Source organism: Salmo trutta, chromosome 7 (genome assembly GCF_901001165.1).
Source record: "Salmo trutta chromosome 7, fSalTru1.1, whole genome shotgun sequence".
NCBI classification, from domain to species: Eukaryota; Metazoa; Chordata; class Actinopteri; order Salmoniformes; family Salmonidae; genus Salmo; species Salmo trutta.
In genome coordinates this window covers 43,344,626-43,371,956 of record NC_042963.1, presented here as the reverse complement: position 1 = coordinate 43,371,956, position 27,331 = coordinate 43,344,626, and the positions used below count along the sequence as shown (strand labels likewise).

The 27,331-nt window shown below is 45.2% G+C and overlaps 1 long non-coding RNA gene and 1 pseudogene across 1 annotated transcript; both read right to left on the bottom strand.

Annotated features, from left to right (window-relative positions):
* Positions 1-2,123: 2,123 nt before the first annotated feature.
* Positions 2,124-6,735, bottom strand: LOC115196615 (cytochrome P450 2C15-like; annotated as a pseudogene).
* A 12,683-nt stretch (positions 6,736-19,418) lies between these two features.
* LOC115197459 (uncharacterized) lies at positions 19,419-21,977 on the bottom strand. The gene is made up of 4 exons (XR_003879017.1): positions 21,831-21,977; positions 21,153-21,288; positions 19,914-20,055; positions 19,419-19,826 (listed from the first exon to the last, which is right to left on the bottom strand). It is a non-coding gene; the product is annotated as an uncharacterized LOC115197459 (long non-coding RNA).
* Between the last annotated feature and the right edge of the window lie 5,354 nt (positions 21,978-27,331).

Sequence of the window (27,331 nt, the reverse complement as noted above, 5' to 3'; positions counted from 1 at the left end):
GACCACTCACAAACAGAGCTGTTGTACTTTGCCCAGAGACAGCAGACACCCCATTCCACTTTCTGGCGGCTTTAGAGAGCCAATGGGAGCCTTAGAAAGTGTCATGTTACAGCACAGATGCTGTATTTTCGATAGAGATGCAACAGAAGGATAACAAATTGTCAGACAGGGCACTTCCTGTATGGAATCTTCTCAGGTTTTGGCCTGCCATATGAGTTCTGTTATACTCACAGACACCATTCAAACAGTTTTAGAAACTTTAGAGTGTTTTCTATCCAAATCTACTAATTATGCATATTCTCGTTTCTGGGTAAGAGTAGTAACCAGTTTAAATCGGGTACGTTTTTTATCCGGCCGTGCAAATACTGCCCCCTAGCCCCAACTGGCCATGCTGCTGCTCCAGTTTCAACTGTTCTGCCTGCGGCTACGGAACCCTGACCTGTTCACCGGACGTGCTTGTTGCACCCTCGACAATTACTATGATTATTATTATTTGACCATGCTGGTCATTTACGAACATTTTAACATCTTGACCATGTTCTGTTATAATATCCACCCTGCACAGCCAGAAGAGGACTGGCCACCCCTCATAGCCTGGTTCCTCTCTAGGTTTCTTCCTAGGTTTTTGGCCTTTCTCAGGAGTTTTTCCTAGGGAGTTTTTCCCAGCCACCGTGCTTCTTTCACATGCATTGCTTGCTGTTTGGGGTTTTAGGCTGGGTTTCTGTACAGCACTTTGAGATTTCAGCTGATGTACGAAGGGCTATATAAATAAATTTGATTTGATTTGATAAGTCACCCCGTGTTAAAGTCTCCGCCCACCAAAAACACTGCCTCTGGGTGAGCAGTTTTCTTGTTTGTTTATGGCCCCATAGAGTTCGTTGAGTGCCAAAGTGGTGTTGGCTTGTGGAAGGATGTAGAAATAATTACAGATTAGAACTCTCTTGGTAGATAAAAGGGTCTGCAGCTTACCATGAGGTATTCTAGATCAGGTGAGAAAAAGCTTGAGATTTCCTTCACATCGCAGCGCACCAGTTGTTGTTCATCAACTGGCCCACCCCTCCCCATTTGGACTTGCCTGCGGCCACCTGCGTCTGATTGTGTCGCTGCATGGAGAAACCACTGAGAACGAAGCTCATCCATCTTATTCTCGAGTGACTAGAGATTTGCTAATAGAACGGAGGGGAGTACCAGTCTATTTTCTGTTTGTCTCATTGTCACCAGGATCGTCTACCTGCTATGCCTGCTGCATTTTGGTAGCCCATGAAACAAAGGAATGGGGTCGGATTTGAAGTCAGATTTGAAGTCGAAATCAAGGTTAGTAACTGTCGATCTGATGTCCAGAAGTGCTTGGTGGACATATGTGGTAATAGTAGGAACTTTCTGTACAAAGAAAGTAAAGATAAACATGAAAAAAGGCACTAAATGGCAAAGGAACTCGTAAGATGTCGGGGTGAAACTCACGAAAATGAAACAAGAAAATGTAAATCAAACTTTAAATGTAGTGCAGTCTCTAAAGATATGTGTCAAATACAAATTCGCAAATAAATAATTGAGTGAAGAACAGTAATTAATTACACATTATTACACATATTGCATCAATCCTATTTCACCTCTGTCTAGAATATTCATCTTACTCTTAACCATTAGCACTGCGTATGTAAAATCACTGGGGAAGCCAAGCCAAGCCAATAAAAAAACCTTATTACAACCTATGTTGTGATATTTGATGTGAATCCAAATCCAAACTGGCCTCCCTTGGGGGGCGTTTTGTTGCGACAGGATAACCCACAGTTGAGCTCAGTTCAATCCTGATTGGCTAATTATTTTATAATTTCTTTGTCAAGGGGGGCCAAATGCTTGCTGGCATCAATCAAATGTTACGGCGCCAACATGTCATACTCTTTTGTTCCAGACAGAATCAGATACATGGGCTACACATACTGAGACAGAGGGGTGCTGTTACCCTCGATCGGATGATTTCTCCGGTGAGATTTAGCTACTTGCGAATTTAAGGAAAATTATGAAAACACATAGAGATGAAATATACATTATTTTATCATTTTTATATTGGTCAAATATTTGGGGAAGCCTGGCTTCCCTTGGCATCCATGAATACATGCTACTGCTCCTAACTAGTTCCTTAACTAGTTCCAAGTCTGTAGGGTTTGGGGGACAGGGTAATACCAAACACAGGGGTGTAGTCAGGTACCCCTGCGTTCTCAGTCTAGACACACTTGAAGTGTCTCAAGAGAGTAACCATGATGAGGAAGAGCTCCATGTGAGCGAGTCCTTCTCCAAGACAGATTCGTGGCCCTGCAACAACAACAAACTGCATTACCTCTTTACTTCCTATGCTGTCAACAACATCAGTGATGCAACTTGTGTTGCTCTATCCCCCACCTGCAGAGAACGGCATGAAGGCCTCAGGCTTCTCAAACTCTCCCTACTCATTCAGGAAGTTTAAGGGGTTGAACTCATGGGGGAACTTTCACTGACCCTCTTCGTGCAGCACAGACGTGAGGTTTGGAATGATAATAGTGCCGTGAAATAAGAGAAACCAGTTATCAAAGAAGAGAAGAAAGAATTAACATTAGGGGTAGAATGGTATATAAGAGCAAGCATTTTAGATGTATTGCTGCTTCTCACCTTTGGGATACTGTAGCCGATCACCTCAGTGTCTGTGGTGGTGCTATGAAACACACTGAGGGGGACAGTACTGGCGATGCGCTGAGCCTCGTGGGTCACTCCCTGAGGGTAAGGCACCTCGTGTCTGTCCTCAAAAGAGGCGTGTTCCTTTCCCTCCTCCAAAGGGAGGAGATGTTGGCAAATTCAAAGGGCTCAATAACCCTGTCTGAAACTGAATGTCCTGAGGAAAAGTATACAGTATACAGACCCTAAACCTCTAGGTGGGTCATGAGGTAGAGGAAGGCAGTGAGCAGTGTGTTGGAGGTGATGTCTGTTCCAGCAAACTGTACTGTAGGTCCATGACGTAAAAGATGAGTTGGGCCTCTTCGAAAGAAGATCCATTATCTCCTCTCTGGTGGGGAGAGTAAAGACAAGTCATATTGACAGATTATATTTTACTTTTCAAAACTGATATTCTGTTAACTCATACTAATACTTTACTTGTATTTGTGGCCAAAGCATGAATTTGTGAGAAAAAAAACCCATCTAAAACCTCACCTCAAACTTGTATCTGAAACAGACCGCTTTAAAATGCTTCCGATTTCCTCATATGGGGTTACCTCACATACACTATATATACAAAAGTATATGGACATCCCTCAAATTAGTGGATTCGGGCTATTTCAGCCACACCCGTTGCTGACAGGTGTATAAAATCGAGCACACAGCCATTCAATCTCCATAGACAAACATTGGCAGTAGAATGGCCTTACTGAAGACCTCAGTGACATTCAACGTGGCACCATCATAGTATGCCACCTTTCCAACAAGTTAGTTTGTCAAATTTCTGCCCTGCTGGAGCTGCCCCAGTCAAGTGTAAGTGCTGTTAATGTGAAGTGGAAACATCTAGGAGCAACAACAGTTCAGCCGCAAAGTGGTAGGCCACACAAGCTCACAGAACAGGGCCGCCGAGTGCTGAAGCACGTGGCGAGTAAAAATAGTCTGTCCTCGGTTGCAACTACCAAGTTCCAAACAGCCTCTGGAAGCAACATCAGCACAAGAACTGGTCAGCACAAGAACTGTTCGTCAGGAGCTTCATGAAATGGGTTTCCAATGCACGAGCAGCCGCACAGAAGCGTCGGCTGGAGTGGTGTAAAGCTCGCCTCCATTGAACTCTGGAGCAGTGGAACCGCGTTCTCCAGAGTGATGAATCACACTTCACCATCTGGGATCCGGTGGACAAATCTGGATTTGGCGGATGCCATGGGAACACCACCTGCCCCAATGCATAGTGCCAACTGGAAAGTTTGGTGGAGGAGGAATAATGGTCTGGGGCTGTTTTTCATGATTCGGGCTAGGCCCCTTGGTTCCAGTGAAGGGACCAATGCTACAGCATACAATAACATTCTAGAAGATTCTGTGCTTCCAACTTTGTGGCAACAGTCTGGGGAAGACCCTTTCCTTTGTTAGCATGACAATGCTCCCGTGCACAAAGCGAGGTCATACAGAAATGTTTTTTGAGATCGGAACTTTGGGAACACCGTTGGGATTATTTGGAACGACGACTGCGAGCCAGGCCTAATCACCCAACATTAGCACCCCACCTCACTAATGCTCTTGTGGGGCTTCCCAAGTGGCACAGCGGTCTAAGGCACTGTATCGCAGTGCTAAAGGTGTCACTACCGACCCGGGTTCGATCCCAGCTGTATCACACCTGGCCCATAGGGCGGCACACAATTGTCCCAGCGTTGTCTGGGTTAGGGGAGGGTTTGGCCGGGTGGGCTTTACTTGGCTCATTGTGCTCTAACGACTCCTTGTGGCGGGCCGTGCGCCTGCAGGCTGACATCAGTCGTCAGTTGAATGGTGTTTCCTCTGACAGCCTCTGCGGCTGGCTTCTGGGTTAAGTGAGCGGGTGTTAAGGAGCGTGGTTTGGTGGGTCGTGTTTCGGAGGACGCATGACTCGACCTTCGCCTCCCGAGCGCATTGGGGAGATCGAAATTAGGGAGAAAAAGGTGATAACAAACAAAACAAAAAAATTATGCTCTTGAGGCGGAATGGAAGCAAGTCCCCGCAGCAATGTTCCAGCGTGTAGTGGAAAGCTTTCTCAGATGTTTGGAGGCTATTATAGCAGCACAGGGGGGACCAATGGTTTTGGAATGAGATGTTTGACGAGCAGGTGTCCTCATACTTTTGGTCATGTAGTGTACTTTGTCTAAGCTGGCCAATCAGCTGTTCACTTGTCATGAAAATGTATAATGACCGGTATACGACCACACCATTCTGTGGTTGGACTAAACCCACAACATTCAAACCCAGAAAAGCTGCTTTTTAACATAATTACTATTTTTTTAAAGGAAAACTATGTAATTTTACTCATGTAATTAATTAGGTCATATTTCATACAAATCTGTAAACACTGGACCGCTACTTTGAGCATTACTCCCAATAAACACATTCACAAACATGGTCTAGTTCATTCAGGTAGCAGTCAATGAAGTCCCTTGGTTTACCAGGAACTCTGGGATGCTCAGTGACTAAGTCAGTGGCAATCTGTTTACCGGATTCTACATTTTTAAAGACCTTCTGGAAGGGCAAGGGAAAGTGTCGCAGCATGGGCAGCGTGTCGTAAAGCTGTGGAAAAAGTCAAAACACATATCATTGGTTAATGAAATTTTCATTAACCAATGATCTCCCACCAAATCTGCTTTCACCCTTTAAGTCAAGGTTTGACTAACATGAAGTAATAAACCTATTAAATTGGTATAATACCATAGCCCAGGGTCCATTGGCGATCTTTGCGTTCTCAGTGAAGAGATTGATGAAGCGATTCAGAAACTCATCGTTATATTCATAGCGGCACCCAAATAGTACTAGGAAAATTATATTGAATGAAGATTTATGGAAGATAGTCTGAGGGTCCATAGTTTTCCCTGTGCAAATTAAAAATATACAGTAGTATTTATCAATTTCTGATAACATAAGTTAACTTACCAGTATGTTACGTTTCTGTACAACAATGACAAATTAATGTCCATTTTAAATGTTTCACTTTTGTACCAATACTGTTTTCCAAAGGTTCAATGATGTGTGATATCTCCCCAAGAATCCTCTCCTCCATGGACTGCTTTCCCAGACCAATGTTTCTCAGGGTCATCAGGGCGAAGCGACGTTGCTCTCTACAGCGTGAGCCGTAATGCGAAAGAATGAAACCTTGAGGGTGGGGTTAATGAAATCAGACAAGCAGCCTACATTATATACAGTACCAGTCAAAAGTTTGTACACACCTACTCATTCAAGGGTGTTTCTTTATTTTTATTATTTTCTACATTCTACAATAATAGTGAAGACATCAAAACTATTAAATAACACATAGGGAATCACATGGTAACCAAAAAAGTGTTAAACAAACAGAATGACAGAATGACAAGATTGTGCAAAGCTGTCATCAAGGCAAAGGGTGGCTACTTTGAAGAATCTCAAATCGAAAATATATTTTGATTTGTTTAACACTTTTTTTGTTTACTACATGATTCCATATGTGTAATTTCATAGTTTTGATGTCTTCACTATTATTGTAGAATGTAGAAAATAGTAAAAATAAATAAGCACCCTTGAATGAGTAGGTGTAATCATACTTTTGACTGGTACTGTATTTTAATGATTTTTACATAAAATAAAATTAACTAGAATCATAGTTTCAGTTGGTCTTCACAGTAAATCAAAGATTCATAATTGCTAAATTACTGAAATGTGTTTTCTTTATTCCAACAATAGTATAGTTTTTGACGCTATTTCTTCTTCCTTGTAAGGCATGGTTGACCATAAGGTCTTGGGGTCGTCCTGCAAAGTCCACACCCTTGGTGAAGTAATGACAATGTTTGCAACAAATAATGTAACTGATTTGAACACTGACGCCATTGATTCTTGACGCTATTTGATGCATAAAAACTGTACCATCTCAAGAGCTATCAAAGGATTCCCCAAACTCAGATGCAGCAGATTCCCAAATATTGGAATGGGTTGTGGACCAGGAGGAAAGTTTCTGGGTCTATTAATCTTCAGGATGAAGAAGAGGCAGATGCCTATCCACAGCAGAACGAATGAGCCAAATCAAATTTTATTAGTCACATGCGCCGAATACAACAGGTGTAGACCTTAAAGTAAAATGCTTACTTACGAGCCCCTAAACGGCAGTGCAGTTTCAAAAAATATGGATCAGAATAATAGATAAAAGTAACAAGTAATTAAAGATGATGATCTGTTGTTCTGTTCCACACTGCACACTGCTCTTCATACACACACAGGACATTCACACGGGTGTACAAATGTTTACACACTGGCTATTGTGTACTTAAGTCATTGCCTATGCTTCTCGGTATGATAAACATTTGTAATCAAAAATAAGAAAACAAAACAGGCTGCTGAATTGAAGTTGTGACAATATAAGTTTGGATCATTCTTGTTATTCTCTAACTACCCATGACATTAAGTGTGTATGACTGCCATCTATGTACTAATAAAACCTTTTGGTAAAGGCTTTATTAGGTATATGCGCTTTAAGACTTGTCATGAGCATGTATGACCACTTAATGTCTTATCATCTAACAATGATCCTGATTAAATAACAGCCATTTTGAGCCAGTTATGAATTAGAGGTCTAACATGTGTCCTTGGTACGCAACCCTGGCCATTTCCACATTTCCAACTCTATTAGGGCTTCAACACCTATTGTTCTGCACAGAAGAACAATGTCTGGATATTGAAATCATGCAATGTTTTACTTACAGTTGAAGTCGGAAGTTTACATACACCTTAGCCAAATACATTTCAACTCAGTTTCACAATTCCTGACATTTAATCCTAGTAAAAATTCCCTGTCAGTTAGGATCACCTGTCACGCCCTGACCAGGTGAACTCTGCTATTTTGGTCAGGGTGTGGCATTTCTATGCTTTATTTTCTATGTTTTGGTTATAGCCTTTCTTTGTGTTTTATTTCTATGTTGGGCTCGGGGGTGATTTCCCAATCAGACAGCTGTCGCTTGTGAAGTCTGATTGGGAATCACATTTAAGTTCCTTTTCCCCCACGATGTTTGTGGGTTGTTGTCTCGTTATTTGAGCACGTAACGTATTGGCAGTTTTTCCTTGATTTTGTGTACATGTTTAATTCTAGTGTGTTAAATAAACATGTATTCGCTCCCAGCTGCGTTTTGGTCCGCTTCCTCGTCTCCCGACGACAAACGTTACAGAACAACCCACCGAACCAGGACCAAGCAGCGGGAGGAAAAGGAGCGCGAGAGATGGGCTCGCGAGGGAAAGGAGTTCTGGACCTGGGAGGAGATCATGTCGGGGAAAGGACCCTGGCGGAAGGATTCCCAGGTCGAGGAGGAAAAGCCAGCCGGTAGACGGAGTCGCAGGCGGCGGTCGAGGAGGCCCGGAAAACAGCCCCAAGAAAATCTTGGGGGGGGGCTAATGGGGTGGTCCGGAAGGGCAGAGGAAGAGCCCAGACCACTGCTCTCGTGGGGGATGACGGCGGAGGAAGAGAAGGAGATGAGGCGTTTGATTGAGGACCTGCAGAGGGAAGATCTGGAGGAGGAGCCATGGTATGCTGAGTTGCGCGCTGTGTCAACAGTGCGCCCGCACAGCCCGGTGCGTCCGGTGGACATGCCCAGCACATGCCGTGCTAGGATGGGCATCCAGCCAGGACGAGTGGCTAAACCGGCTCCACGCTTCAGGTCAGCACGGCGTGTTCAACAGACCTGTCTGGCCCGTTCCTGTTCCCCGCACCAAGCCCACGGTGCGTGTCCCCAGTCCTGTCCGGCCCGTCCCTGCTCCCCGCACCAAGCCATGGTATGCAGAGTTGCGCGCTGTGTCGCCAGTGCGCCCGCACAGCCCAGTGCGTCCGGTGGACATGCCCAGCACATGCCGTGCTAGGATGGGCATCCAGCCAGGACGAGTGGCTAAACCGGCTCCACGCTTCAGGTCACCAGTACGTGTTCACAGTCCTGTCTGGCCCGTCCCTGCTCCCCGCACCAGGTTAGTGGTGCGTGTCCCCAGTCCTGTCCGGCCCGTCCCTGCTCCCCGCACCAGGTTAGTGGTGCGTGTCCCCAGTCCTGTCCGGCCCGTCCCTGCTCCCCGCACCAGGTTAGTGGTGCGTGTCCCCAGTCCGGCCCGGCCCGTCCCTGCTCCCCTCACCAGGTTAGTGGTGCGTGTCCCCAGTCCTGTCCGGCCCGTCCCTGCTCCCCGCACCAGGTTAGTGGTGCGTGTCCCCAGTCCTGTCCGGCCCATCCCTGTTCCCCGCACCAAGCCCACGGTGCGTGTCCACAGTCCTGTCCGGCCCGTCCCTGTTCCCCGCACCAAGCCCACGGTGCGTGTCCACAGTCCTGTCCGGCCCGTCCCTGTTCCCCGCACCAAGCCCACGGTGCGTGTCCACAGTCCTGTCCGGCCCGTCCCTGTTCCCCGCACCAAGCCCACGGTGCGTGTCCACAGTCCTGTCCGGCCCGTTCCTGTTCCCCGCACCAAGCCCACGGTGCGTGTTCACAGTCCGGCACGGCCCGTGTCTGGTCCACCGGTGCCCAATCATGTTCCGGTCGACGGCTCCGCTCCGGAGCCTGAGCATGCCGCTCCACAGTGGTCCAGTCCGGGCCAGAGGGGTAGGGCTAGGGTGGAGGCAGGGGGAGAAACACGCCCGGGGCCAGAGCCTCCACCGAGGGTGAGGCGCCCACCCGGGTCCCCCCCCTAATAGACTTTAGTTTGGTGCGCCGGGAGTACGCACCGTTGGAGGGGGGGTACTGTCACGCCCTGACCAGGTGAACTCTGCTATTTTGGTCAGGGTGTGGCATTTCTATGCTTTATTTTCTATGTTTTGGTTATAGCCTTTCTTTGTGTTTTATTTCTATGTTGGGCTCGGGGGTGATTTCCCAATCAGACAGCTGTCGCTTGTGAAGTCTGATTGGGAATCACATTTAAGTTCCTTTTCCCCCACGATGTTTGTGGGTTGTTGTCTCGTTATTTGAGCACGTAACGTATTGGCAGTTTTTCCTTGATTTTGTGTACATGTTTAATTCTAGTGTGTTAAATAAACATGTATTCGCTCCCAGCTGCGTTTTGGTCCGCTTCCTCGTCTCCCGACGACAAACGTTACAGAACAACCCACCGAACCAGGAACAAGCAGCGGGAGGAAAAGGAGCGCGAGAGATGGGCTCGCGAGGGAAAGGAGTTCTGGACCTGGGAGGAGATCATGTCGGGGAAAGGACCCTGGCGGAAGGATTCCCAGGTCGAGGAGGAAAAGCCAGCCGGTAGACGGAGTCGCAGGCGGCGGTCGAGGAGGCCCGGAAAACAGCCCCAAGAAAATTTTGGGGGGGGGCTAATGGGGTGGTCCGGAAGGGCAGAGGAAGAGCCCAGACCACTGCTCTCGTGGGGGATGACGGCGGAGGAAGAGAAGGAGATGAGGCGTTTGATTGAGGACCTGCAGAGGGAAGATCTGGAGGAGGAGCCATGGTATGCTGAGTTGCGCGCTGTGTCAACAGTGCGCCCGCACAGCCCGGTGCGTCCGGTGGACATGCCCAGCACATGCCGTGCTAGGATGGGCATCCAGCCAGGACGAGTGGCTAAACCGGCTCCACGCTTCAGGTCAGCACGGCGTGTTCAACAGACCTGTCTGGCCCGTTCCTGTTCCCCGCACCAAGCCCACGGTGCGTGTCCCCAGTCCTGTCCGGCCCGTCCCTGCTCCCCGCACCAAGCCATGGTATGCAGAGTTGCGCGCTGTGTCGCCAGTGCGCCCGCACAGCCCAGTGCGTCCGGTGGACATGCCCAGCACATGCCGTGCTAGGATGGGCATCCAGCCAGGACGAGTGGCTAAACCGGCTCCACGCTTCAGGTCACCAGTACGTGTTCACAGTCCTGTCTGGCCCGTCCCTGCTCCCCGCACCAGGTTAGTGGTGCGTGTCCCCAGTCCTGTCCGGCCCGTCCCTGCTCCCCGCACCAGGTTAGTGGTGCGTGTCCCCAGTCCTGTCCGGCCCGTCCCTGCTCCCCGCACCAGGTTAGTGGTGCGTGTCCCCAGTCCTGTCTGGCCCGTCCCTGCTCCCCGCACCAAGTCAGTGGTGCGTGTCCCCAGTCCGGTCCGGCCCGTCCCTGCTCCCCGCACCAAGTCAGTGGTGCGTGTCCCCAGTCCTGTCCGGCCCGTCCCTGCTCCCCGCACCAGGTTAGTGGTGCGTGTCCCCAGTCCTGTCCGGCCCGTCCCTGCTCCCCGCACCAGGTTAGTGGTGCGTGTCCCCAGTCCGGCCCGGCCCGTCCCTGCTCCCCGCACCAGGTTAGTGGTGCGTGTCCCCAGTCCTGTCCGGCCCGTCCCTGCTCCCCGCACCAGGTTAGTGGTGCGTGTCCCCAGTCCTGTCCGGCCCATCCCTGTTCCCCGCACCAAGCCCACGGTGCGTGTCCACAGTCCTGTCCGGCCCGTCCCTGTTCCCCGCACCAAGCCCACGGTGCGTGTCCACAGTCCTGTCCGGCCCGTCCCTGTTCCCCGCACCAAGCCCACGGTGCGTGTCCACAGTCCTGTCCGGCCCGTCCCTGTTCCCCGCACCAAGCCCACGGTGCGTGTCCACAGTCCTGTCCGGCCCGTTCCTGTTCCCCGCACCAAGCCCACGGTGCGTGTTCACAGTCCGGCACGGCCCGTGTCTGGTCCACCGGTGCCCAATCATGTTCCGGTCGACGGCTCCGCTCCGGAGCCTGAGCATGCCGCTCCACAGTGGTCCAGTCCGGGCCAGAGGGGTAGGGCTAGGGTGGAGGCAGGGGGAGAAACACGCCCGGGGCCAGAGCCTCCACCGAGGGTGAGGCGCCCACCCGGGTCCCCCCCTAATAGACTTTAGTTTGGTGCGCCGGGAGTACGCACCGTTGGAGGGGGGGTACTGTCACGCCCTGACCAGGTGAACTCTGCTATTTTGGTCAGGGTGTGGCATTTCTATGCTTTATTTTCTATGTTTTGGTTATAGCCTTTCTTTGTGTTTTATTTCTATGTTGGGCTCGGGGGTGATTTCCCAATCAGACAGCTGTCGCTTGTGAAGTCTGATTGGGAATCACATTTAAGTTCCTTTTCCCCCACGATGTTTGTGGGTTGTTGTCTCGTTATTTGAGCACGTAACGTATTGGCAGTTTTTCCTTGATTTTGTGTACATGTTTAATTCTAGTGTGTTAAATAAACATGTATTCGCTCCCAGCTGCGTTTTGGTCCGCTTCCTCGTCTCCCGACGACAAACGTTACATCACCACTTTATTTTAAGAATGTGAAATGTCAGAATAATAGTAGAGAGAAAGATATATTTCAGCTTTTATTTCTTTCATCGCATTCCCAGTGGGTCAGAAGTTTACATACCCTCAATTAGTATTTGGTAGCATTGCCTTTAAATTGTTTAACTTGGGTCAAACGTTTCGGGTAGCATTCCACAAGCTTCCCACAATATGTTGGGTGAATTGTGGCCCATTCCTCCTGACAGAGCTGGTGTAACTGAGTCAGGTTTGTAGGCATCCTTGCTCGCACACACATTTTCAGGTCTGCCCACACATTTTCTACAGGATTGAGGTCAGGGCTTTGTGATGGCCACTCCAATACCTTGACTTTGTTGTCCTTAAGCCATTTTGCCACAACTTTGGAAGCATGCTTAGGGTCATTGTCCATTTGGAAGACCCATTTGCGACCAATCTTTAACTTCCTGACTGATGTCTTGAGATGTTGCTTCAATATATCCACATAATTTTCCTGCCTCATGATGCCATCAATTTTGTGAAGTGCACCAGTCCCTCCTGCAGCAAAGCACCCCCACAACATGATGCTGCCACCCCCGTGCTTCACGGTTGGGATGGTGTTCTTCGGCTTGAAAGCCTCCCTGTTTTTCCTCCAAACATAACGATGATCATTATGGCCAAACAGTTATATTTTTGTTTCATCAGACCAGAGGACATTTCTCCAAAAAGTACGATCTTTGTCCCCATGTGCAGTTGCAAACCGTAGTCTGGCTTTTTTAGGGCGGTTTTAGAGCAGTGGCCTTTCAGGTTATGTCGATATAGGACTCGTTTTACTGTGGATATAGATACTTTTGTCCCTGTTTCCTCCAGCATGTTAACAAGGTCCTTTGCTGTTGTTCTGTGATTGATTTGCACTTTTCGCACCAAAGTATGTTCATCTCTATGAGACAGAACGCATCTCCTTCCTGAGCGGTATGAAGACTGCGTGGTTCCATGGTGTTTATACTTGTGTACTATTGTTTGTACAGATGAACGTGGTACCTTCAGGCGTTTGGAAATTGCTCCCAAGGATGAACCAGACTTGTGGAGGTCTACAATTTTTTTCCCGAGGTCTTGGCTGATTTATTTTGATTTTCCCATGATGTCAAGCAATGTTTGAAGGTACGCCTTGAAATATATTCACAGGTACACTTCCAATTGACTCAAATTATGTCAATTAGCCTATCAGAAGCTTCTAAAGCCATGACATAATTTTCTGGAATTTTCCAAGCTGTTTAAAGGCACAGTCAACTTAGTGTATGTAAACTTCTGACCCACTGGAATTGTGATACAGTGAATTATAAGTGAAATAATCTGTCTGTAAACAATTGTTGGAAAAATGACTTGTGTCATTGTCAAGGGTGTGTACGGAGGCGAAGTCAGGTGCAGGAGATCAGAAGCTAGTAAATAGGCACACTTTAATTCCGGTAAAAAAATGACAGCACATAACAACATAAGCGTGCCAAAAACACGGAACTTAACAAAAGTATAGCGCCTGACGATACCCACATAACAATAAACAATTACACACAAAGACATGGAGGGGAACAGAGGACTAAATACATGCAGTGTGATTATGGAATGAAAACCAGGTGTGTATGGAACAAATGGACATATGAGAAATGGAGCGGCGATGGTTAGAAAGCCGGTGACGTCGATCGCCGAACACCGCCTGAACAAGGAGAGGAGCCGACTTCGGCGGAAGTCGTGACAGTCATGCACAAAGTAGATGTCCTAACTGACTTGCCAAAACTATAGTTTGTTAACAAGACATTTGTGTAGTGGTTGAAAAACGAGTTTTAATGACTCCAACCTAAGTGTATGTAAACTTCCGACTTTAACTGTACTTTCAACAGTGTCATCATTATGTCAATATTTACAGGTCTGATAAAAACCTATCAGGCTTATATAAAGTTATGTTGTCCTATTATAAACTGACCATGAACTGTGTGGAATGTGCTGTAGATAAAGTATATTGCAGTACAATATCTCATGTACATTTTTTTTTAATTCATCAAGTCAGATTCCTATAAGAAGTTTTGAAAGTACTATACAGTAAAACTGGTACTGAATGCCTAGAACATGAGAGAGCCCTTTAGTGTTCACTAGTGAGTTTTCCCCATCAAGGGTGTGTGTAATGAGTCATATGTTAGAAATCAGTGGCGGTCGGTGACGTTTAAGATGAGGAAGGATGATTCTCTTTTTTTATTAGAATGGCCTTATTTCTATTGCAGCATATTGGATGACTGTCATTCATATTCCGTTCACCCAGCTCAATGTAACATCGATAGGTTTAGTCTACTACATGATACTGTAATTTTCCCTATACCCATCATAAGGTTGCTACAACCTAGCCTATGAATGACAGTTTACAACATAAGTGCACAGGTTGAGAGAATTGTTTTATTAATCCAGGTGTCAGACCGTGACACATTCAATACCGCCTAGCACACTCTTGAATGCATGTAGCTGATCTAGGGTGTAATACAGGTTGATCAATTCTGGGGGTTTTTAACGCCGATACCGATTATTGGAGGGCCAAAAAAGCCGATACCGATTAATCGGACGATTTTTATATATATATTTGTAATAATGACAATTACAACAATACTGAATGAACAATGAACACTTTTATTTTAACTTAATAAAATACATAAATAAAATCTATTTAGTCTCAAATAAATAATGAAACATGCTCAATTTGGTTTAAATAATGCAAAAACACAGTGTTGGAGAAGAAAGTAAAAGTGCAATATGTGCCATGTAAAAAAGCTAACGTTTAAGTTCCTCGCTCAGAACATATGAAAGCTGGTGGTTCAATATTTCCAGTTCTTCAATATTCCCAGTTAAGAAGTTTTAGGTTGTAGTTATTATAGTAATTATGACACGTCGACTATTTCTCTCTATACCATTTGTATTTCATATACCTTTGACTATTGGATGTTCTAATAGGCACTTTAGTATTGCCAGCCTAATCTCAGGAGTTGATAGGCTTGAAGTCATGCACTGCGCTGTGCTTCAAGTATTGCTAAGAGCTGCTGGCAAACGCAGTAAAGTTTGAATGAATGCTTACGAGCCTGCTGCTCAGTGAGACTGCTCTATCAAATATCAAATCATAGACTTAATTATAATATAATAAACACAGAAATACGAGGCTTTGGTCATTAATATGTTCAAATCTGTAAACTATCATTTCAAAAACAAAACATTTATTCTTTCAGTGAAATACGGAACTGTTCCGTAATTTATCGAATGGGTGGCAACCCTAAATATTGCTGTTACATTGCACAACCTTCAATGTTATGTCATAATTATGTAAAATTCAGGAAAATTTGTTCGCAACAAGCCAGGTGGCCCAAACTGTTGCATATACCCTGATTCTGTTTGTACTGAACGCAAGAGAAGTGACACCATTTCCCTAGTTAATATTGCCTGCTAACATGAATTTCTTTTAACTAAATATGCAGGTTAAAAAATACATACTTCTGTGTATTGATTTTAAGAAAGGCATTAATGTTTATGGTTAGGTACATTTGTACAAAGATTGTGCTTTTTTCGGCAATGAGCTTTTGTTAAATCCCGTTTGGCAAAGTTGAAGTAGACTGTGATTCGGTGATAAATTATCAGCCACCGCATTGATTATATGGAACGCAGGACAAGCTAGTTAACCTAGTAATATCATCAACCATGTGTAGTTAACTAGTGATTATGTGAAGATTGATTGTTTTTTTATAAGATAAGTTTAATGCTAGCTAGCAACTTACCTTGGCTCCTTGCTGTACTGGCGTAACAGGTGGTCAGCCAGTTTCCTCGTGGATTGCAATGTAATCGGCCACAATTGCTGTCCAAAAATGCCGATTAACAATTGTTATGAAAACTTGAAATCAAATCAAATCAAAGTTTATTTGTCACGTGCGCCGAATACAACAGGTGTAGACCTTACAGTGAAATGCTTACTTACAGGCTCTAACCAATAGTGCGGAAAAAAAGGTATGTGTGTGTGTGTGTGTGTGTGTGTGTATGTAGGTAAGTAAAGAAATAAAACAACAGTAAAAAGACATTTGAAAATAAGAGTAGCAAGGCTATATACAGACACTGGTTAGTCAGGCTTATTGAGGTAGTATGTACATGTGGGTATGGTTAAAGTGACTATGCATATATGATGAACAGAGAGTAGCAGTAACGTAAAAAGAAGGTTTGCCAGGTGGTGGGACACAATGCAGATAGCCCGGTTAGCCAATGTGTGGGTGCACCGGTTGGTCGGGCCAATTGAGGTAGTATGGGGGGGGGGGGGACCAGATGCAAGTAGTCCGGGTACCCATTTGATTACCCGTTCAGGGTTCTTATGGCTTGGGGGTAAAAACTGTTTAGAAGCCTTTTTGTCCTAGACTTGGCACTCCGGTACCGCTTGCCATGCGGTAGTAGAGAGAACAGTCTATGACTGGGGTGGCCCTAATTAAACGGCCATGACGATTAATCGGTCGACCTCTAGGGTGTAATAATTAGTCCAAAATAAACGTTTTTCAACAGAATCGGCTGAATGAATCCACCCCTGATCACACGCAAACATAGTTCAATTTCATAGCAGCCACATACAAACAGCATGATAATTTTGCTCATTGTAGGATTTCTTCTCACATCTACTTGCTCTCCTCCTCTAACCTTTTCCCTTCGCTTGTGGACTTCAGTGCACAACACATCAGCTGTCTGTGACCAGGCGAAAAAAAACTTTCCAAGCCAAACCTTCATATCATAACCGCTACACACAGCCTACCTACATCGTCGTAGCTACTAGAACTAATGCATCAGCAAGTAGTTTAGCAGTTACACTGGCGTGCCCCGGTGGCAATAAATTAATAAAACCAAAAGCTTACCTTGACTTGGAAGAGTTCCAGTGTTGGATAGCCATAGCCAGATAGCTAAAATAGCATCCCACTGTGTTTGAGCCGGGTGTTTACCTAGCTGCATTTGCTAGCTAAGAGAAAAAAATACAACGAAATATAGCTGGCTCTCTCTTGCCTCTCCTTCATTTTTAAAGAAATTAATTTGTTCAAAACTGTTCACAATTGTCTTTCTCACTTTGAGTCAACTACTCACCAAATATTATGCACTGCAGTGGTATATTCATTATTTGATCCTTTGACTGAGTGGACAACATGTCAGTTCATGCTGCAAGAGCTCTGATAAGTTGGAGGACGTCCTCCTGAAGTTGTCATAATTACTGTGTAAGTCTATGGAAGGGGGTGAGAACCATGAGAGGACCATGGAGAATAAGAACACCTCCTCTCAGCTGCCCACTGCACTGAGGATAGGAAACTCTATCACCACCGATAAACCCACTATAATTGAGAATTTCAATAAGCATTTTTCTATGGCTGGTCATGCTTTCCACCTGGCTACCCCTACCGCAGTCAACAGCACTGCACCCCCCACAGCTTCTCGCCCAAGCCTTCCCCATTTCTCCTTCTCCCAAATCCATTCAGCTGATGTTCTGAAAGAGCTGCAAAATCTGGACCCCTACAAATCAGCCGGGCTAGACAATCTGGACCCTTTCTTTCTAAAATTGTCTGCCGAAATTGTTGCAACCCCTATTACTAGCCTGTTCAACCTCTCTTTCGAGTCGTCTGAGATTCCCAAAGATTGGAAAACAGCTGCTGTCATCCCCCTCTTCAAAGGAGGGGACACTCTTGACCCAAACTGCTACAGACCTATATCTATCCTACCCTGCCTTTCTAAGGTCTTCGAAAGCCAAGTCAACAAACAGATTACTGACCATTTCGAATCCCACCGCACCTTCTCCGCTATGCAATCTGGTTTCAGAGCTGGTCATGGGTGCACTTCAGCCACGCTCAAGGTCCTAAACGATATCGTAACCGCCATCGATAAGAAACAATACTGTGCTGCCGTATTCAGTGACCTGGCCAAAGCTTTCGACTCTGTCAATCACCACATCCTCATCGGCAGACTCAATAGCCTTGGTTTCTCAAATGATTGCCTCGCCTGGTTCACCAACTACTTCTCTGATAGAGTTCAGTGTGTCAAATCGGAGGGTCTGTTGTCCGGGCCTCTGGTAGTCTCTATGGGGGTGCCACAGGGTTCAATTCTTGGGCCAACTCTTTTCTCTGTATACATCAATGATGTCGCTCTTGCTGCTGGAGAGTCTCTGATCCACCTCTACGCAGACAACACCATTCTGTATACTTCTGGCCCTTCTTTGGACACTGTGTTAACAAACCTCCAGACGAGCTTCAATGCCATACAACTTTCCTTCCGTGGCCTCCAACTGCTCTTAAATACAAGTAAAACTAAATGCATGCTCTTCAACCGATCACTGCCTGCACCTGCCCGCCTGTCCAGCATCACTACTCTGGACGGCTCTCACTTAGAATATGTGGACAACTACAAATGCCTAGGTGTCTGGTTAGACTGTAAACTCTCCTTCCAGACTCACATCAAACATCTCCAATCCAAAAGTTACATCTAGAATTGGCTTCCTATTTCGCAACAAAGCATCCTTCACTCATGCTGCCAAACATACCCTCGTAAAACTGACCATCCTACCGATCCTCGACTTCGGCGATGTTGTTTACAAAATAGCCTCCAATACCCTACTCAACAAACTGGATGCAGTCTATCACAGTGCCATCCGTTTTGTCACCAAAGCCCCATATACTACCCACCACTGCGACCTGTACGCTCTCATTGGCCCTCGCTTCATACTCGTCGCCAAACCCACTGGCTCCAGGTTATCTACAAGACCCTGCTAAGTAAAGTCCCCCCTTATCTCCGCTCACTGGTCACCATAGCAGCACCCACCTGTAGCACGCGCTGCAGCAGGTATATCTCTCTGGTCACCCCCAAAGCCAATTCCTCCTTTGGCCACCTCTCCTTCCAATTCTCTGCTGCCAATGACTGGAACGAACTACAAAAATCTCTGAAACTGGAAACACTTATCTCCCTCACTAGCTTTAAGCACCAGCTGTCAGAGCAGCTCACAGATCACTGCACCTGTACATAGCCCATCTATAAATAGCCCAAACAACTACCCCTTCCCCTACTGTATTTATTTATTTAGCTTTGCACCCCATTATTTCTACTTTGCACTTTCTTCTACTACAAATCTACCATTCCAGTGTTTTACTTGCAATATTGTATTTACTTTGCCACCATGGCCTTTTTGCCTTTACCTCCCTTATCTCACCTCATTTGCTCACATTGTATAAAGACTTATTTTTCTACTGTATTATTGACTGTATGTTTGTTTTACTACATGTGTAACTCTGTGTTGTTGTATGTTGTCGAACTGCTTTGCTTTATCTTGGCTAGGTCGCAATTGTAAATGAGAACTTGTTCTCAACTTGCCTACCTGGTTAAATAAAGGTGAAATAAAAAATAAAATGAGCCCCATAGGTTTTGTATTAAAGTCAATATACCCAGAGGAGGATGGAAACTAGCTGTCCTCCGGCTACACCTTGGCGCTACCCTACCAGGTGCTGTTGAGGCTACTGTAGACCTTCATAGCAAAACAGTGTGTTTTAATCAATTATTTGGTGACGTGAATACATTTAGTATAGTTTTATCTCAAAGGGATAACTTTCACTATTTTTCTGAAATTTACTGAGGAGGATGGTCCTCCCCTTCCTGTTACATATACGCAAATCAAAAAATAAATAAATATGTAAACCCAAATGTACATATTAGATAACATCAATCCGATTTAACCTCTGTCTAGAATATCCCCTTAACTAGTTTCCTCTGTCTTACACCCAGTCTGTATGGTTTGGGGGACATGGTTGCACTGAACACAGGGGTGTAGTCAGGTTCCCCTGCGTCCTCAGGCCAGACCAATTTGAAGCATCGCAGCAGAGTAACCATGATGAGGAAGAGCTCCATGCGAGCGAGTCCTTCTCCTAGACACCTTTGTGGCCCTGCAACAACAACAAACTGCATTACCTCTTTACTTCCTATGCTGTCAACAACGTCAGTGATGCACCTTGTGTTGTTCTATCCCTCACCTGCAGAGAACGGCATGAAAGCTTCAGGCTTCTCAAACACTCACTGCTCGTTCAGGAAGTTTAAGGGGTTGAACTCATGGGGGAACTTCAACTGACCCTTCTCAGACAGTACAGAGGTGAGGTTTGGAATGATCATAGTGCCCTACAAGTTAAACATGGAGAGAGATAACGAGACAGATAAGGTGAAGAAGAAAGAACATTAGGTAAGAGATTTCCTGCTGAAACCTCTCTGAGAAGAGCAAAGGGAGGGGATGTGCTTGGCAAAGTGGGTGGGGTTATATCCTGCCTGTTTGGCCCTGTCCGGGGGTATCCTCGGACGGGGCCACAGTGTCTCCCAACCCCTCCTGTCTCAGCCTCCAGTATTTATGCTGCAATAGTTTATTTCGGGGGTCTAGGGTCAGTCTGTTATATGTGGAGTATTTCTCCTGCCTTATCTGGTGTCCTGTGAGAATTTAAGTATGCTCTCTCTAATTCTCTTTCTCTCTTTTTCTCTCATTCTTTTTTCCTTTCTTTCTCTCTCTCGGAGGACCTGAGCCCTAGGACCATGCCTCACGACTACCTGGCCTGATGACTCCTTGCTGTCCCCAGTCCACCTGGCCCTGCTGCTGCTCCAGTTTCAACTGTTCTGCCTGCAGCTATGGAACCCTGACCTGTTCACCGGACGTGCTACCTATCCCAGACCTGCTGTTTTCAACTCTCTAGAGACAGCTGGAGTGGTAGAGATACTCTGAATGATTGGCTATGAAAAGCCAACTGACATTTACTCCTGAGGTGCTGACCTGTTGCACCCTCGACAACCACTGTGATTATTATTATTATTTGACCCTGCTGGTCATCTATGAACATTTGAACATCTTGGCCATGTTCTGTTATAATCTCCACTCGGCACTGCCAGAAGAGGACTGGCCACCCCTCATAGCCTGGTTCCTCTCTAGGTTTCTTCCTAGGTTCTGGCTTTTTTAGGGAGTTTTTCCTAGCCACTGTGCTTCTACAGCTGCATTGCTTGCTGTTTGGGGTTTTAGGCTGGGTTTCTGTACAGCACTTTGTGACATCAGCTGATGTAAGAAGGGCTCTATAAATAAATTTGATTGATGTTGGCAACAACACAAAAAGGGCTAAAGTCAAAAGGGATTATCAACATTGCCTGACACCATTGTTCTTGCAAAAATAATCTACAACAACTGTAGAAGTAGAAAAACACAATTTGAATGTAAACATTAGAAAAGAAAGCAAACAGACCCTGAATCTCTGGATGGGTCATGAGGTAGAGGAATGCAGTGAGCAGTGTCTTGGAGGTGGTGTCTGTTCCAGCAAAGTGAAAGTTCAGGAGGTAAAAGATGAGTTGGGCCTCTGAAAAAGATCCATCATCTCCTCTCTGCTGGGGAGAGTACAGCTGTGACAGTGATTTTGAAGGCACAGTACTAACTTATCATAACAATAGATGATGTGGTCTATCCCTCTCATCTAAGCACTTAAACTCCCACAAGCAAAACAGACACACTTTTTCTAGTTCATCCGGGTAGCAGTCAATTAAGTCTCTTGCCTCCCCAGGAATCCTGGTTTCTTTATGCTGAGTGATAAGGCCAAGAGACATCTGTTAGCAACTAACTGCATTTTTAAAGGCCTTCTGGAATGGCAAGGGAATGTGTCGCAGCATGCTGGGGCACTGTGTCGTAAAGCTGTGGAGAAACTCCCAAGTGAAGAGTCAGAACTACTATTTCACCAATCAGTGATCTAACACTCAGATCTGTTTCATGGATTTTTCTGTGGAAAAATAACATTATTACACTTTTTTATAACAAATATGTTAGTTCTCTTTGAGAAAAGCGGTAAATCTGTATAAGGACATCAGTTAAAAGGCTAATATGTTATGTTCTTACAAAACATGTATTTTTTTGCTGTTTTCCACTTTCGTACCAATGCTTTTCTCCAAGGGTGCAATGATGTGTGATATCTCCCCAAGAATCCTCTCCTCCATGGACTGCTTTCCCAGTCCAATGTTTCTCAGGGTCATCAGGGCGAAGCGACGATGCTCTTTCCAGCAGGAGCCGTAGGCCATAAGAATGACACCTAGGAGAGTTTATTAGAGTTGGTGAGTATTTATTGACATATCAAATTATTGTTATGTTTTTAAGGGGAAAAAACTGTTATAGAAAGAAAAGATACATTACATGACCAAAAGTATGTGGACACCTGCTCGTTGAACATCTCATTCCAAAATCATGGGCATTAATATGGAGTTGGTCCCCCCTCTGCTCCTATAACAGCCTTCACTCTTCTGGAAAGGTTTTCCACTAGATGTTGGAACATTGCTGCGGGGATTGCTTCCATTCAGCCACAAGAGCATTAGTGAACTCGGGCAATGATGTTGGGAGATTAGGCCTGGCTCACAGTCCGCGTTCTAATTCATCCCAAAGTTGTTCGATTGGGTTGAGGTCAGGGCTCTGTGTAGGCCAGTCAAGTTCTTCCACACCGATCTCGACAAACCATTTCTGTATGGACCTCGCTTTGTGCACGGGAGCATTGTCATGCTAACAAAGGAAAGTGTCTTCCCCAGACTGTTGCCACAAAGTTGGAAGCACAGAATCGTCTAGAATGTCGCTGTAGTGTTAAGATTTCACTTCACTGGAACTAAGGGGCCTAGCCCGAACCATGAAAAACAGTCACAGACCAGTATTCCTCCTCCACCAAACTTTACAGGTGGCAATATGCATTCAAGCAGGTAGCGTTCTCCGGGCATCCACCAAACCCAGATTAGTCCGTTGGACTGCCAGATGGTGAAGCGTGATTCATCACTCCAGTGAACACGTTTCCACTGCTCCAGAGTCCATTGGTGATATATATATATGCATTATAAGGTTTAAAATTGTTCCACAGTTCTTTTCTAGTGTCATGACGTTTCCCTCTTTGAGTACAGGGAGGACAGTTGACCCCCTCCCCCTTGCACCATCCCCCAACCTACCTCCCCCCACCCAGGCCCTGTGTGAAGGGGTGGTAAAATAAAATTCTAGAGGAGAATCTCTTGCCACATGGCCCATAGAGAGACACAGGAAATTCTTCCAACTCACAGAATTGGGGAACCGAATGACATTTATGTTCTGGAGAAGGTATAAAAGATTGGTGAAGAATCCAGCTACGAACTGGTCCGCTTGGTACAATTTTGTGATACTCAGAAGAGACAATATAGCCATATTACCATAAAACTGTTTATATAATAGCCTCAGCTATGGGACTTGCATCCAAATGGTTGTATAGAATGTATTAATAAGGATAACGCTATGTGTGATATATTGAGATGCTGTGTACTGATGTTAATGGGATAGAATGTATTTATGTTCAAAGATTAAATCAGTCATCGGCATGCCCCCAGGGACACGGACAGGACCAGGCGTCATGTGACAAGCCTGTTCTAGGTTCACCTATAAAACCCCCACCCTGATTTACATTGGGCAGACCTGGCCTCCACTCCATTGCGAGTTGGCCAATAGGTTTGACCATCCAAAATTCCTCTACTGAAAGTGAACTATACCACGTGGTTAACTTTTAGACTATCGATACCGACAGAATAAGAACAAGTCTTTGATATTAATTATTAGTCTGCAGCTAAGTAAATTATATCATTGAACGCGAAGACCAACGAAACATCCATTCTATGACGACATTAATGAATGTCACTTTGAAAGATCCATTCTAACCGAGAGAGAGAGAGAGAGAGAGAGAGAGAGAGAGAGAGAGAGAGAGAGAACTCTCCAACAGAACGACTCTCCAACAAGGATCCCGACGACACACTGAGCGTAAATATATATTGATTGCAATTGTTCCCGAATGAGTGAGCGTTCATGTGCAAAGGATTAGCATATCAATTGTTAATATTAATGAACTCTGTGTGCCTCCTCAGCTGACCTTTTATGACCCTTTGTTTAACAGGCCGCCATGCCTGTTTAGCCCACTAGGGCACATTCCTCTACCAATTCTTTGTGACGATAATTACTGTTTGTATGCTTTCTGTGAATTACTTAGTTTAGTAAATAAATGATTTTAAGACAATTGATGTATGGATGACTTTAGTAAAGGCTGGATTCGTGCAGATACAACAATTTACGACGTTTGGAATGAGACTGGACGCGAGGTAAAATACACCATTTAAACCAGAAGATAATCGGCCTATACTATAATAGAATATAATATATGTTATAATATAGGAAAGTTATATTAGGAAAATTATAACTTTGTAATCTGAATATTTTCCTTGGTGCCCCGATCTCCTAGTTAATTACAATTAAACGATTAATCAGTTTAATCGCGTGATAGTAATTACAGGGAGTTAATTGATAAACATGTCTTCAGTTTAATGGTACCCCAAAGACACGACACTAGTCTCTGCCTCTTATAAAGAAACGGTCTGAGAGATGTGTGAGTTATTGCAGTCAAAACAGGGTGTCTGTGAGAAAGCACCTCAAGGCTAAAAGAGATTCATAGACACAGAACCATGCAGGGGAGTGAAAGAGATAAGAGACTAGTCAGACATACCACTATAAAGCAACTTGGGGAGTGTAAAATTACTGCTGAGCCCTTAGAAAATACTGGAACTATTTTATCTCCTGCAAGTTTGTAAAACTGTATATGCATGGGCTTGGTCTCATGAGTAGAAGGTATTGACATAGGCAGTTACATCACTAGGGGTTGACTGCAAGCATATTAAAAGCAACTTGGACTTTTCTTATTTTACAGAACTCAGGAGAGACATCAGTTGTGTTTGATATTTGATCTTTGACTTCTGTCTACAGCTGTATTTTGATTCACCAATCATATTACTCCAGTGCTAGCCTCCCTACACTGGCTTCCTGTTAAGGCAAGGGCTGATTTCAAGGTTTTACTGCTAACCTACAAAGCATTACATGGGCTTGCTCCTACCTATCTTTCCGATTTGGTCCTGCCGTACATACCTACACGTACGCTACGGTCACAAGACGCAGGCCTCCTAATTGTCCCTAGAATTTCTAAGCAAACGGCTGGAGGTAGGGCTTTCTCCTATAGAGCTCCATTTTTATGGAATGGTCTGCCTACCCATGTGAGAGACGCAGACTCAGTCTCAACCTTTAAGTCTTTACTGAAGACTTATCTCTTCAGTAGGTCCTATGATTAAGAATAGTCTGGCCCAGGAGTGTGAAGGTGAACGGAAAGGCTGGAGCAACGAACCGCCCTTGCTGTCTCTGCCTTGTCGGTTCCCCTCTTCCCACTGGGATTCTCTGCCTCTAACCCTTTTACAGGGGCTGAGTCACTGACTTACTGGTGTTCTTCCATGCCGTCCATGGGAGGGGTGCGTCACTTGAGTAGGTTGAGCCACTGACGTGGTCTTCCTGTCTGGGTTGGCGCCCCCCCCTTGGGTTGTGCCGTGGCGGAGATCTTTGTGGGCTATACTCGGCCTTGTCTTCGGACGGTAAGTTGGTGGTTGTAGATATCCCTCTAGTGGTGTGGGGGCTGTGCTTTGGCAAAGTGGGTGGGGTTATATCCTGCCTGTTTGGCCCTGTCCGGGGGTATCATCGGATGGGGCCACAGTGTCTTCTGATCCCTCCTGTCTCAGCCTCCAGTATTTATGCTGCAGTAGTTTATGTGTCGGGGGGCTAGGGTCAGTCTGTTACATCTGGAGTATTCTCTTGTCTTATCCGGTGTCCTGTGTGAATGTAAATATGCTCTCTCTAATTCTCTCTTTCTCTCTTTCTTTCTTTCTCTCGGAGGACCTGAGCCCTAGGACCATGCCTCAGGACTACCTGGCATGATGACTCCTTGCTGTCCCCAGTCCACCTGGCCATGCTGCTGCTCCAGTTTCAACTGTTCTGCCTGCGGCTACGGAACCCTGACCTGTTCACCGGACGTGCTTGTTGCACCCTCGACAATTACTATGATTATTATTATTTGACCATGCTGGTCATTTACGAACATTTTAACATCTTGACCATGTTCTATTATAATATCCACCCGGCACAGCCAGAAGAGGACTGGCCACCCCTCATAGCCTGGTTCCTCTCTAGGTTTCTTCCTAGGTTTTTGGCCTTTCTCAGGAGTTTTTCCTAGGGAGTTTTTCCCAGCCACCGTGCTTCTTTCACATGCATTGCTTGCTGTTTGGGGTTTTAGGCTGGGTTTCTGTACAGCACTTTGAGATTTCAGCTGATGTACGAAGGGCTATATAAATAAATTTGATTTGATTTTGATTCAAATTGTTATGATTTCTAAGTGCACATTTTGAGTATTCCTTATTTGTTAAGTAAATAACGGAGCCCAGAAAAGTGGAACCAACACAACCGAGGACAGACGTCTTTTACACGTTACGCGCTTCAGCACTCGGCGGTCCTGTTCTGTGAGCTTGTGTGGCTGAGCTGTTGTTGCTCTGATACTCACATTTTTTTATTTTATTTAACTTTTATTTAACTAGGCAAGAACAAATTCTTATTTACAATGACGGCCTACCCCGGCCAAACCCGGACGACGCTGGGCCAATTGTGCACCACCCTATGGGACTCCCAATCACGGCCAGATGTGATACAGCCTGGATTCAAACCAGGGACTGTAGTGACGCCTCTTGCACTGAGATGCAGTACCTTAGACCGCTGCGCCACTCGGGAGCCTGAAGGGCCATGCTCGAGATCATCAAAACGACTACAGGCAACTGCCGACTGACTGATCTACAAATCACCATGCATCACAAATAACAACCTATTATTATTTGTAGATCAGTCAGTCAGTCAGAATTTACGCATGATACATTGCGATTTTGATCCTCTCGGACACGGACATTGACTTGACCTTAGAAGGCAGTGTGACAAAAAACACATCTAATGACCGAAGGAAATTAATTCAAAGTGGCATTACCTGATTTGACATATTTTGTGATATTTATTGAGATGCTTAGTTTTCAGTGGAAAAAATACCCAATTGTCATATTTGAGTAAATGTAAACGTAAAAGTGAAAGTAACTCAGTAAAATACTACTTGATTAAAAGTCTAAAAGTATTTTGTTTTAAATATACTTAAGTATCAAAAGTAAAAGTATAAATCATTTCAAATTGCTTATATTAAGCAAACCAGAAGGCACATTTTTTTTAAATCGTATTTACGGATAACAAGGGGCAAACTCCAACACAAATCATTTACAAATGAAGCATTTGTGTTCAGTGATTCCACCAGATCAGAAGCAGTACGAATGACCAAGGATGTTCTCTTGATTAGTGCATGAATTTGACCATTTTCCTGACCTGCTAAGACTAAGCATTCAAAATGTAACGAGTACATTTGGGTTTCAGGGAAAATGTATGGAGTAAAAAGTACATGATTATCTTTAGGAATGTAGTGAAGTAAAAGTAGTCAAAAATATAAATAGTAAAGTACAGATACCCTCCAATAATAATTAAGTAGTATTT